Genomic DNA, 12958 nt, shown 5'->3' with positions numbered 1-12958 from the left:
GACAACAAAAGTCAATTCATCAAGAGGACATAACAATTGTAAATATATATGCACCCACTATCAGAGCACCAAAATATATAAAGCAATTACTATATTATCTGAAGGAAGAGATAGAATGCAGTACAATAATAGCAGGGAAACTTAATACCCCACTTTCAATAATGGACAGATTATTAGTAAGAAAACAGAAACTCAGTAAGAAAACAGAAAATCAGTAAGAAAACATTGGACTTGAATTACACTATAGACTAAATGAATCTAACAGACCTGTAGAGAATATTTCATCCAACGGCAGCAAAATACCTATTTTTCTCAACCACACATGGGTCATTCTCCAGGACAGACCTTACGATAGGCTATAAAATGAGTCTTAGCAAATGTAAGAAGATGGAAATCATATCAACAACTTTTCTCTAACCCAATGGCATGAAACTAAAAATAAATAACAGGAGGAATTTTGGAAAATTCACAAATATGTGAAAATTAAACAAAATTCTCCTGAACAACTAATTTGTCACATAAGAAATCTAAAAGAAAATTTTTTAAATGCCTAAAGACAAATAAAAATGGAAATACAATACAGCAAAACTTATGGGATGCAGTAAAGGAAGTCCTAACAGGGAAATTTATAGCAATAAACACCAATATCAAGAAAGAAGAAAGATCACAAATAATTTAATGTTATACCTGAAGGAATTAGAAAAAGAAGAACAAACTTAAGCACAAAATTACTTGAAGGAAGTAAATAACAAAGATCAGAGCAGAAATAAATTAAATAGAGACTAGAAAAACAATTTAAAAAACTAATAAATTAAGAGTTCATTTTTTAAAAGCTAAATAAAATTGGCAAACTCCTTAGCTAGACTAAGAAATAAAGAGAGAACACTCAAGTAAGTAAAATTAGAAATGAAAGAAGAGACATTATAACAGATTTCATGGAAATACAAAGGATTATAAGAAATTACTATGCCAACAAATTGCATAAGGTAGAAGAACTGAATACATTCCTAGACACATACAATGTACCAAGACTGAATCATGAAGAAATAGAGAACCTGAACAGACCAATAGTGAGTCTATTGTTTCCATCAAAGAAAAGCCCAGGACTAGATGGCTGAATTCTACCAAACATTTAATGAAGAACTAATACCAATCATTTTCAAACTCTTTTGCAAAATTGAAGTGAAGGGAATACTCATTTTACAAGGCTAGGATTGCCCTCATATCAAAGCCAGACAGGGACACTACAAGAAAGACAAACTACAGGCCAATATCTCTGATGATCATAAATGCAGAAATGTTCAATAGAATATTAGCAAACTGAATTCAACAACATGTTACCATGATCAAGTGGAATTATCCTTTGGATATGAGGATGATTCAACATATGTAAATTAATCAGTGTGATGCATCACATTAACAAAACGAAGGATAAAAATCATGTGATTATTTCAATAGATGCAAAAAGCATTTGAAAAAATTCTACATCCTTTCATGATTAAAAAATAAAAATCTCATAATGGATTAGGTACAAAGGGAATGTACCTCAACAAAAACAAAGGCCATATGTGACAAACCTATAGCTAAAATCATACTCAACAATGATGGGTTGAAAGCTTTTCCTCTAAGGTCAGGGATAAGGCAAGGATGTCCACTCTCATAATTTCTTTTTAATGTAGTGTTTATTCTAGCCAGAGCAACTAGGCAAGAGAAAGAAATAAAAGACATTCTAATAGAGAATAAACAAAATTTTATCTCTGTTTGTTGAAGACATGATCTTACGTATGGAAAACCCTAAAGGCTACACTAAAAACTCTTAGGACTGATAAAGGAATTCAATAAAACTGCAGAATACAAAATCAATATAGTAGCATTTCTATACATTAATAACAAACCACCTGAAAACGAAATTAATCCCATTTACAATAGCAAAAAAAGGAACAAAAATACTTAGGGGTGGAAAATTTAAGCAAGGGGGTGAAATATCTGTATATTGTAAACTATAAAACACTACAGAAGGAAATAGAATAAAACATAAATAAATGGAAAGACATCCTGTGTTTATGGACTGAAAGAATTAATACTGTTAAAATCTCTGTATTACCCAAAGCAATCTACAAGTTTAATGCAATTCCTATCAAAACTCCAATATCATTTTTTTCACAAAAATAGAAAAAGACAATCATTAAATTCTTATGGAACCACAAAAGGTCCCAAATACGCAAAACAATTTTGAGTAAAAAGAACAAAACTGGGCACATCACACTCCCTGACTTTAAAATATATTATAAGGCTATTTTAACCAAACAGCTGCCATAGTACCAGATATCAACCAGTGGAACAGTATACAAAACCTAGAAATAGGTCCACATATTTACAGTCAATTGATCTTCCACAGAGGTGCTAAGAACACATAATGGGGACAGGACAGTTTCTTCTATAAATGGTGCTAGGAGAACTGGATATCCACAGGCAGAATAATGAAATTAGATCCTTATTTCACATCATATATGAAAATCAACTCACAATGGATTAAAGACCTAAATATAAAGACCTAAATATTAAAGACCTGAAGCTGTAAACCTACTAGAATAAAGCATGGGGGAAAGCTCTACAACATTGATCTAAGCAATAATTTTTTATATATGATTCTGAAAGCATAGGAAATAAAAGCAAAAATAGACAAATAGGACTATATTAAACTAAAAAGCTTCTGCACAGCAGAGGAAAACTAGCAAAATGAAGAGACAACCCACAGAGTGGGAGAAAGCATTTGCAAACCATACATCTGATAAAGAGTTAATATCCAAAATATATAAGAAACTCAAAAGAAAGAAAACAAATAACTTGATGAAAAAGTGGGCAAAGATTCCTACACATGACCAACAATCAAGCCGTGATCCAAATCAGGAACATACTCCTATTCACAGTTGCCACAAAAAGAATAAAATACCTAGTAATACAGATAACCAGGGAGGGGAAAGATTGCTACAAGGAGAACTACAAAACACTTCTCAAAGAAATCAGAGATAACACAAACAAAAGGAAAAACATTCCATGCTCATGGATAGGAAGAACCAGTATCATTAAAATAACCATTGTGCCCAAGGCAATTTACAGATTCAATGCTATTCCTATTAAACTATCATTAAGATTCTTCACAGAACTAGAAAAAACTATTTTAAAATTCATATAGAGTCAAAAAAATGCCTTAATAGCCAATGCAATCCTAAGCAATAAGCACAAAACTGGAGGCATCATGCTACCCAACTTCACACTATACTGCAGGACTACAGCATGGTTTTGGTACAAAAATAGACACATTGATCAGTGGAACAGAATAGAGAACCCAGAAATAAGGCTGCACACCTACAACTATCTGATCTTTGACAAACATGACAAAAACAAGCAATGAGGAAAGGATTCCCTATTCAATAAATGGTGCTGGCTAGCCATATGCAGAAGATTGAAACTGGACCCCTTTCTTATACTATATACAAAAATTAACTCAAGATCGATTGAAGACTTAAATATAAAACCTAAAGGTATAAAAACCCTGAAAGATAACCTAGGCGATACCATTTAGGACATAGGCATGGGCACAGATTTCATGATGAAGACTTCAAAAGCAGTTACAACAAAAGCAAAAGTTGACAAATGGATCCAATTAAACAAGAACTTCTTCACAGGAAAAGAAACTATCAGCAGAGTAAATAGACAATTTATAGAATGGGAGAAAATTTCTGCAAACTATTCATCTGACAAAGGTCTAATATCCAGCACCTATAAGGTACTTAAGCAAATTTACATGAAAAAAAACAATCCCCTAAAAAACTGGGCAAGGGACATGAACAGACACTTCTCAAAAGAAGACATACATATGGGGCCAATAATCATACTTTAAAAAAAGCTCAACATCACTGATCCTTAGAGAAATGCAAATCAAAACCACAATGAGATACCATCTCACACCAGTCAGAATGGCTATGATTAAAAAGTCAAAAAATAACAGATGCTCGCAAGGTTGTGGAGAAAAAGGAATGTTTATATACTATTGGTGGGAGTGTAAATTAGTTCAACCATTGTGGAAGACAGTGTGATGATTCCTCAAAGACCTGAAGATAGAAATACCATTTAACCTAAGAATCCCATTACTGAGTATATACCCAAAGGAATATAAATCATTCCATCATAAAGACACGTTTGTGTGTATGTTCACTGCAGCATTATTCACAATAGCAAAGAATGGAATCAACCTAAATGACCATCAATGATAGACTAGACTTAAAAAATGTACATATATACTATGGAATACTAGGCAGCCATAAAAAAGAATGAGATCATCTCCTTTGCAGGAACATGGATAAAGCTGGAGACCATTATCCTTAGCAAATTAATTCAGGAACAGAAAACCAAATACCGCATGTTCTCACCTGTAAGTGGGAGCTAAATGATGAGAACACATGGACACGTAGAGGGGAACAATACACACTGGGGCCTATCAGAGGGTGGAGGCTTGGAAGAGGTTGAGGATCAGGAAAAATAACTAATTGGAACTAAGCTTAATACCTGGGTGATGAAATAATCTGTACAACAAACCCCCGTGACACAAGTTTACCTATATAACAAACCTGCACATGTACATCTGGACCTAAAAGTTAATTTTTTTTTTTCAAAATGGGGAAAAAGTAGGCAAAGGATCTGAACAGATATTTCTCAAAAGAAGACATACAAATAGGTACACAAAAAAATGCTCAATATCACTAATCAACCCAGGGAAATGCATTTTAAAATCGCAATGAGATATCTCCTCACACCTGTTAGAATGGGTGTTATCAAAAAGATGAAAGAGGCCAGGTGCAGTGGCTCATGCCTGTAATCCCAGCACTTTTGGAGGCCAAAGCGAGTGGATCACCTGAGGTCAAGAGTTTGAGACCAGCCCGGTCAACATGGTGAAACCCTGTATCTACTAAAAATACAAAAAATAGCCAGGCGTGGTGGTGCACACCTGTAATCCCAGCTGCTCAGGAGACTGAGGCAGGAGAATTGCTTGAACCCAGGAGGCGGAGGTTGCAGTGAGCCAAGACGGTGCCATTGGACTCCAGCCTGGGCAACAAGAGCGAAACTTCGTCTCAAAAAAAAAAAAAAGAAAAAAAAAAAAGAAAGATAACATGCATTGGTGAGGCTGCAGAAAAAAGGGAATAGTTATACATTGTTGTCTGGTATGTAAATTAGTACAACTATTATAGAAAACAGTATGGACGTTCTTTACAAAAACCAAATTAGAACTACCATATGATCCAGCAATCTCATGTTTGAGTATATATCTAAAGGAAATCCAATCAGTATGTTGAAGGTATATCTGTACTCCCATGTTCACTGCAGCATTATTTACAATGGCCAAGATATGGAATCAACCTAAGTACCCATCAGTGAATGCATAGATGAAGAAAATGTGCTGTATATACACAATGTGTTATTATTTAGCCTTTTAGAAAAGGAAATTATCTTGTTCGTGACAATATGGATAAACCTGGAGGATACTATGCTAAGTGAAATAAGCCAGGCACAGAAAGACAAATGATCTCACTTATATGTGGAAACTTAAAAAGTCTGACTCCTAGACATGGCATAGAATGATGGTTACCAAAGGCTGGGAGGATGGGGGAGAAAATGGGAAGTTGTTAGTCAAAGGGTACAAAGTTCCAGTTAGTAGGAATAAGTTTTGAGATCAATTGCACAGCAGTGTGACTATAGTCAATATAATGTATTGTATATTTCTTTTTCTTTTTTTAAGATGGAGTCTTGCTCTGTTACCCAGGCTGGAATGCAGTGGCGCAATCTCGGCTCACTGCAACCTCCACCTCCCAGGTTCAAGCGATTCTCCTGCTTCAGCCTCCCGAGTAGCTGGGACTATAGGCACCCGCCACCACATCCAGCTAATTTTTGTATCTTTAGTAGAGACGGGGACTCACCATATTGGTCAGATGGGTCTCAAACTCCTGACCTCAGGTGATCCACCTGCCTTGGCCTCCCAAAGTCTTGGGATTACAGGCATGAGCCACTGCACCCAGCCATGTATTTCCAGAGTAACCAAGAGTAGATTAAAAAATGACTCACCGCAAAAAAATGATAAGTGAGGTGATGGATATGTTAATTAGCTGGATTTAATTATTCTAGTTTGTGTACATACATGAAAACTTCACATTGTGCCTCACAAATGTATACAATTATGAATTTTCAATGAAAAATAATATTCACTTAAAAAATCCTTTAGTGATTATATTATAGTCATGTAAGAGACTACAAACATTTCCTATTAACATTAGGACAAGCTGGATGAATGGTTTATGGGAACTCTGTACTGATTCTGCAGATTCTCTTTAAGTCTAAAATTGTTTCACTATTGAAAGTTAAAAATATCCTTTTGGCAGCAGTGCAGAGGATGAAGTAGAGAAGTAGGCTGGAGGGGGGTATTGTGGTAATCCGGAGTAAGGAGGGTCTGAAATCAGACCACAGCAGAAGGCCTGGAGGACACAAGAGGGTGGATGAGGGAAATTTAGGAGTGAGAGGAGGCAGGATTCAGTGACTGGATGAGGTTTGGAGATGGAGCCATTACAGAGACAAGGCTTGCTTGAAGTGATAATATTCTTCCTTTAGCAGGAGAAAGAAGGTTAACTTTGAACCAGATGTGAGATAAGACCAAATGTTAGTGGGTGTTTGAAGAAGTCGAATGACTCCCTTCTGGTTGAGTAAGATTTTCAAGTGAAGTGTAACTCAGTGTCCAGCCCTCTACCAAAAGGGAATACACAGCAGGACTACTGCTTTCAAGACCAGAGGAGGTGGCCAGAGCTTTTTATGTGAGCATCATGAATTTGTGTATGAAGTAGAAAGAGTGTGAGTGGAGTCACTAGACCCTGCAGAAGCTCACAATTTTTCAGGCATGTGATGTTTCGTGTAACTCTGAATCTTTCTTTGAAAATGGCTGAATTTATATAGTAGCCTTAAGAAAGATTCATGAAATGAGTGTTTTGTTAAACTTTAGTCTCAGAGTGTTAGTTCTAAATGATTCCCAGCCCTGGGTAAAATCCCATAATGTTTTTTTTTTCTTTATCATTTGATCAACTGCAGTGACCCTAAAGCTATCAGCCAGATTGAATTAGAGGGTTACTCTTCCTCAAGGAAGGCAGGTGGAAACACACTGTACAAAGCCATTTCTCAGGGATAATTTATTTTCTCCTTTAATTCATGGCTGGCTATTTGATGGTAAGCTAATTGGCTGAATGTGAAATATTTAGATGTTTTGTTTCATATGATATCCCAAACTGGTTTATTTCACAGGCTGAATTTACTGAATTAATCCATTATGTGACTGTCATCCAATTATTTTTCTGTCAACCATTCCAATAGTGTGAACATTTCCAATAACGCTAATATCTTTGAAAAGTTTGATGTACTTTGTCTTTTAAAGGGTGCTTCAGAGCAGATAAGAAACCAAATACATATTTAAAATGTAAATACTGTATTTCACATTATTTGGTGCATTTTTCTAATGATTTAAGAGATTAGATGAAAACGACTTTGGAAGCTATTGTTTCCCAAATCTTAGGTTTCATAATAAAAGAAGAGGTAAACACAGCAAATTAAGAATGCTTTCTGACTGGGTGCAGTGGCTCATGCCTGTAATCCCAGGACTTTGGGAGGCCAAGGTGGGTGGATCACCTGAGGTCAGGAGTTCGAGACCAGCCTGACCAACAAGGTGAAATCCTGCCACTACTAAAAGAATGCAAAAAAGTAGCTGGGCGTAGTGGCAGGTGCCTGTAGCCCAGCTACTTCGGAGACTGAGACAGGAGAATTGCTTGAACCCGGGAGGCAGAGGTTGCAGTGAGCCAAGATTGCACCACTGCACTCCAGCCTGGACAATGGAGTGAGACTCCATCTCAAAACAAAAAAATGCTTTCTGTATGCATAAGACTGTAGATGTTATTAAGAGAGTAAGATAAAAAGAGAGGAAAGAAAGAAATCAAAATGAAAGAAAGCATCGTCCTGGCTCTCCAGGAATATAGACAACAAAATGAAAGCATAGTTGTCTACCTTATCTGTCTATAGAAAAGGAAGAATAGAACTATGATTTCATGATCAAGGGAAATACAAATTGAACAATTTCAAAGTATGCATTTAAATACTAAAGAGGGGCTAGGCGCAGTTGCTCACGCCTGTAATCCCAGCACTTTGGGAGGCCAAGGTGGGCAGATCACTTGAGGTCAGGAATTCAAGACCAGCCTGGCCAACATGGTGGAACCCCATCTCTACAAAAAAAAGAAAAAAGAAATACAAAAATTAGTCAGGTGTGGTGGTGGTGCACCTGTAATCCCAGCTACTCAGGAGGCGGTGGCAAGAGAATTGCTTGAACCAGGGAGGCAGAGGTTGTAGTGAGCCGAGATAGCACCATTGCGCTCCAGCGAGACTCCATTTCAAAAAAAAAAAGCTAAATAGGAGCATATTTGTAAACACCCACAATAATAATGCCTTTTTGTTTTCTAAGGTACAAAGAAGATGATAAACTATAATCACGAAACGTCAGATGAAAACACAAGCCTCCAGGAAAGCTGCAGCCAACCAATTTCACAAGCTTGTTCCAGGAATGCCTGACCCAGGTAATAACTTTGATTCACAACTCAGCCATTAGATAAAGGAGCAATGGAAATTAATCTAATGGACAACATAGTTGCTTGAATTTTTACATCAGAGATGTCTGACTCTCCACCTCCTTAAGGGAAACAGTTCAGAGGCAGTCATACTGACAATCCTAGTACTGAAACCTGTGTTGTCCTTTCACCAAACTTTAAAATGCAAAATGTTTGGAAGACTAACACATAAACTGGCCCCAAACTGGTCAGGATGATTATTTTCCTATATTTTCTTACCATGTTTTAGTCTATCAAAAAGAGCTGTAGTCTGCTTCTGGATAGAAAAAAAGAAGTTTTTTTGACAGACTATCACAAAACAGTTATTTTAGAATAAGCAGTAGATTTTAATCTTAGCAGACTAAGGGTGGCTTTTGTCACACACTTTTGACTACTTAACTTGAAGGCTTTCAAAAGGAAAACATTCAAAAGAACCCCCAGTGAGTCAGCAAAGACTTTGAAAAGATTGTGTATATTTTCTAAAGCATATTTAAAAAAAAACCATGTACAGGGGGAAAGTGTAGAACATGTACCCACAAGAGCTAAATTTAAAAAGTGTGCGTACAGTGAACACATGCGTAGCATATGGATGCGGCTGACGGAAGAGGGCCTGGCCTCCATTCAAGACACCACTCACAGCAGATGCACCGTCATAAATTTGAGCTACACAGCCACGTCCTTGCTGGTCAGGTTCCAGTCAGTTGTCTTCAAATCTAGTATAGTTAATGCACCCTCAAACTCCAGCTTTCATTTGGGTTGGAGGGATGAGAAATTCCTACGTGAAAAAGCCAAATTGCACATATCCCAGACTGATAAATAGTCATTCATTCCCCACCTCTTGTGAGATGTTGGCAAATAAAATCCCTGGCAACTTTTCATTTCCGCGTTTTAGCCTAACAGATTTTGCCCATTGTCTGTCATCTGATTCCAACATACGTCAAGGATGGACAGTCAGACGTGATAGGATTACCACATTTTCTAGTATATTCCTCAAACAAAGTAAAAGGCTCTGAGTATAACAAGTAGTTTACTTTTCCTTTTATGTTCTCCCTCACCCCCCCCAGAAAAGTACTGCATTCATTTATTTGCTGGTGGGGTTCTTGGGTGTTCATTTAAAATAGTGACACATGTGCTTAAACATTTTTAACATATTTATAAAATATGTAAATATTTTACAATTCAAATCAAATGTTTGAATTATCTCTATGTGGACCTAAAGATGCACTAGTTTATTAGAGTTCCCTGTAGATTCATTCAATAACTGAGGACTTCGATGATGAAAGGTGCAATATTTAGCCAAACTAGCAACTAGTAAAATGTACCATCTCCACAAATCAAATAGATGGTCATCTTTGGTTCTCACTGGATGGGTAGAGCAGATGTTGGCAAGGAGGGGTCTGCTTTGCACAACCCTTTAGACAAATAATTTGATAACTTTGGCAGAGCTGAATCTACTAATTTGATTCTTAGAATTCTAGGTAGTGGAACAGTACCAGATGCCTCACAAAATTTTAGCAACCATGTTTAACTGCTCCTCATCACATCCTCTTCACTCCTCTTTGGGGAGCTTCATCTTAAATTAGATGCAGCTGCAGAGTGAAAGATTTCTTTCATGTTCCTATTTAGTATGAAAACAATAGCAAAAATAAACAGTGAATTTCCTAACTTTTAGGAATTCTTCCTTTGGCTTTGACTTTTTTTTTTCCTAATGGGAGAGGGACAGTTTGATCACAGTGCTGTTTTAGAGACCATCTAACAGAAATTCCATGGAGAACTACTCATTTTTCACACTCATCCAGCAAAATTCACTAAATGTGCCTGAGGTGCTCATTTCAAAAATTGCATATAAGCAGGTTATTTTCTCTAATTCTGACAAGTTTCAATCACATATTCAGTTCATTTGATTCATTTTAGTGAAGTGGACGTTAATCCTACCTTATTTAATTTAACTGCTCGAGGAATTAATTTGTCATTTGCTGGTTACTAGGTTTTTAAAGAGAAGGGAAAACACTTGGGAAAAATGGAAGTTTCATCTCTGGCCTGCATTATAGCTTCTGGCATACTTTTAGATACCAACAAGTAATGTCGAAGAAGCAGCTGTTAAAATGATCCTGCTTAATAGCCATAAAGAAATGAAGACTTCCATAGAGAGCTTTGCAAGTATACCTGGCATGTGTATCATTGTCTGAGTTATTTCCAGTTGGTAATCGGAGAAGTTTAATTCTCCTTTCTCTCTTTCTTATTCTCCTCTTCCCCCTGAGTTTTCTTTTCTTTCGTCATGGCCTTGCAAGTTGCAAAGAATTGCTGTTTTTCAGCTCCCTACGGTGAAATAATGCAAAACAGGAAGTCTACTCTCTCTGTGTCATTTGGGATAACTTATTGTGGAGTTTGTTTCTTGAGTTACATTTGCATATAGATACAAAGTGATCTAAAGGGCAAACCAAGAAAGGAAGGCCTAGAATAGCCTGTTTGTCTGGGGCCTTTTAAATCTCTGCAGTCATTAATACTTTATCGACTACCTGTGGAATAAGAAATGTCTGGGTTGGCTGCTTCTAGCAAAAAAAGTTCCTTTTCCCTTCAGATCAGTCTCAGTGGAGCTGCCATTTCCTGCTGACTGAGAGACAAGATGGAGTGCCAGATTGTCATTTAGTTTAACTCCATGGAAATGAGGCAAGGGAATCTGACCATGACTAAACTTTGCATCCAGCAAAAGAACACAGGGCAATCAAGGAAACCTTCTGCTGGCCCTGGGAGGACAGACTGCTGGTAGGTTTGCAAGATGTGTTAGGCTGGCAGAGGGGAAGTCCCCAGGAACACAGAGGTGACAAAAACTCTTAGCATTTATTCATTCAGACCTTTCATTATGCCAGAATTGAAGCACTTCCTTTAAGGAGGCTGCCCTAAAGAGATGGCTAGCTTTTATGACCAAGAAGAGGTAAACAGAAAAACAGACCCACCAGCCACCAAAGGCACGACCAATCACAATGCTCAGGAGAGGTCTAGCACAACTCAAACTCAACTATTCCATCTGTTTTCCTGACTTCTCTGTGTGTATGTGTACACAGGTGTGTGTGTGTGTGTGTACGTACGTACGTGTAACACACCTTTGTTAACCTCAGCTTTGCAAGTCTCTTGTTCAATTGCCTGTATAGGACTTAGAGGAAAGAGAAAGAAACACCAAAATAAACTTCTTTCTTTCTCTCTTTCTCTCCAGTGCTTAATTCTTAAATTGCCAGGTTTAAATGAAACAATTTTAAAAGGCAAATTTACTTAAAGCAATAATAGCAACTTAAAAAATTTGTAAAGTATCTTTTAAAATTCATTATAAAACCACATTTTACATGTCAATTTTGCAGATAGATTTTAAAAATTTCTGGGTTCCCCAAAACATTTTTGTTTGTCTTCTCACATTTGCTCATGATATGAGTAATATGTGTAGCCACAATGTGGACCTAGCCGTTATGTGCACCTAGCCCTAAAAGTGTATAATGTGGTTCAAGTTTTGTGGGTTAGATTTTAATTTCCAGAAATTATCTTGCTCAGAGTCCAGTTTCTGTTAAGCACCAATTTAATTTCTTGCAGGTCTCAGGCTTGTGGCTTCATACTAATTGTCAGGCTGCTGGTGTGGTATTGATTAAGTAGTTATATTCTTAAGGACTTTTCAACTAATAACAAATTTATATTTATTAGTTAGCTGGACAGAATAGGAATACTCAGCATGTTGTCCAAGTTTCAGTTTAGCACTTCATTTTGCAAACTCTTTTACACTGCTATTTTTGCAAATTATTTCTCACAACAGTCCTGTGAGATAGGCTAATGATGTTATCCAGAAGCTGTCTAGGTTTTAGAAAGGGTACATGATGTGTCCTGAGACAGCAGCAGAGCCAAGATTAGAATTCGCAGTTCCTGGGGCTCAGGCAGCCATGCCTTGCCACCCATTCAATATGTCCACCCCCTTATTTTAATTATATTAAGTTTCAGTGCCACTGCAGAGTAACAGATTAAGAGAAAATAACAGCGTTCAAATGGAAATGGAGTTCATGTCCATAAAGGCAGAGCCTGGCGTTTAGGGGCCTGAGTGGTGCCTCTTGAGGGGCTGGATGCTCCATTTTCTCTGGAGTAGCCTAGAGAAATGGCTCCCTGACAAGCCCTTTCTAGTCCTCTTCTGAGTCAGGCTGTTTGAACTGAAAGATTATTTAGTTCAACTCCTTGTTTTGCAGATAAGGAAAGCCAGGTCCGGAAAGATTGAGTTTTGCCCAGGGCCTCAATGC

General features: G+C 37.1%; 1 long non-coding RNA gene across 2 annotated transcripts in view; it reads left to right on the top strand.

Annotated features, from left to right (window-relative positions):
- The window catches only part of LOC116549607, a 95901-nt gene that overhangs the window by 66364 nt on the left and 16579 nt on the right, over positions 1-12958 (top strand). The window contains exons 2-3 of one of the 2 annotated variants that reach the window (XR_004267961.1): positions 8546-8657; positions 10675-10702. This is a non-coding gene — a long non-coding RNA (uncharacterized LOC116549607). Of the gene's footprint in view, positions 1-8545; positions 8658-10674; positions 10703-12958 lie in introns of those variants that run through there. The other variant, XR_004267962.1, reaches the window with a different exon arrangement.

This window comes from Sapajus apella, unplaced genomic scaffold (assembly GCF_009761245.1).
Source record: "Sapajus apella isolate SASKATOON/1434 unplaced genomic scaffold, GSC_monkey_1.0 scaffold6, whole genome shotgun sequence".
NCBI classification, from domain to species: Eukaryota; Metazoa; Chordata; class Mammalia; order Primates; family Cebidae; genus Sapajus; species Sapajus apella.
Note: the sequence above shows the minus strand (reverse complement) of the source record. Positions and strands in the feature narration are given on the sequence as shown.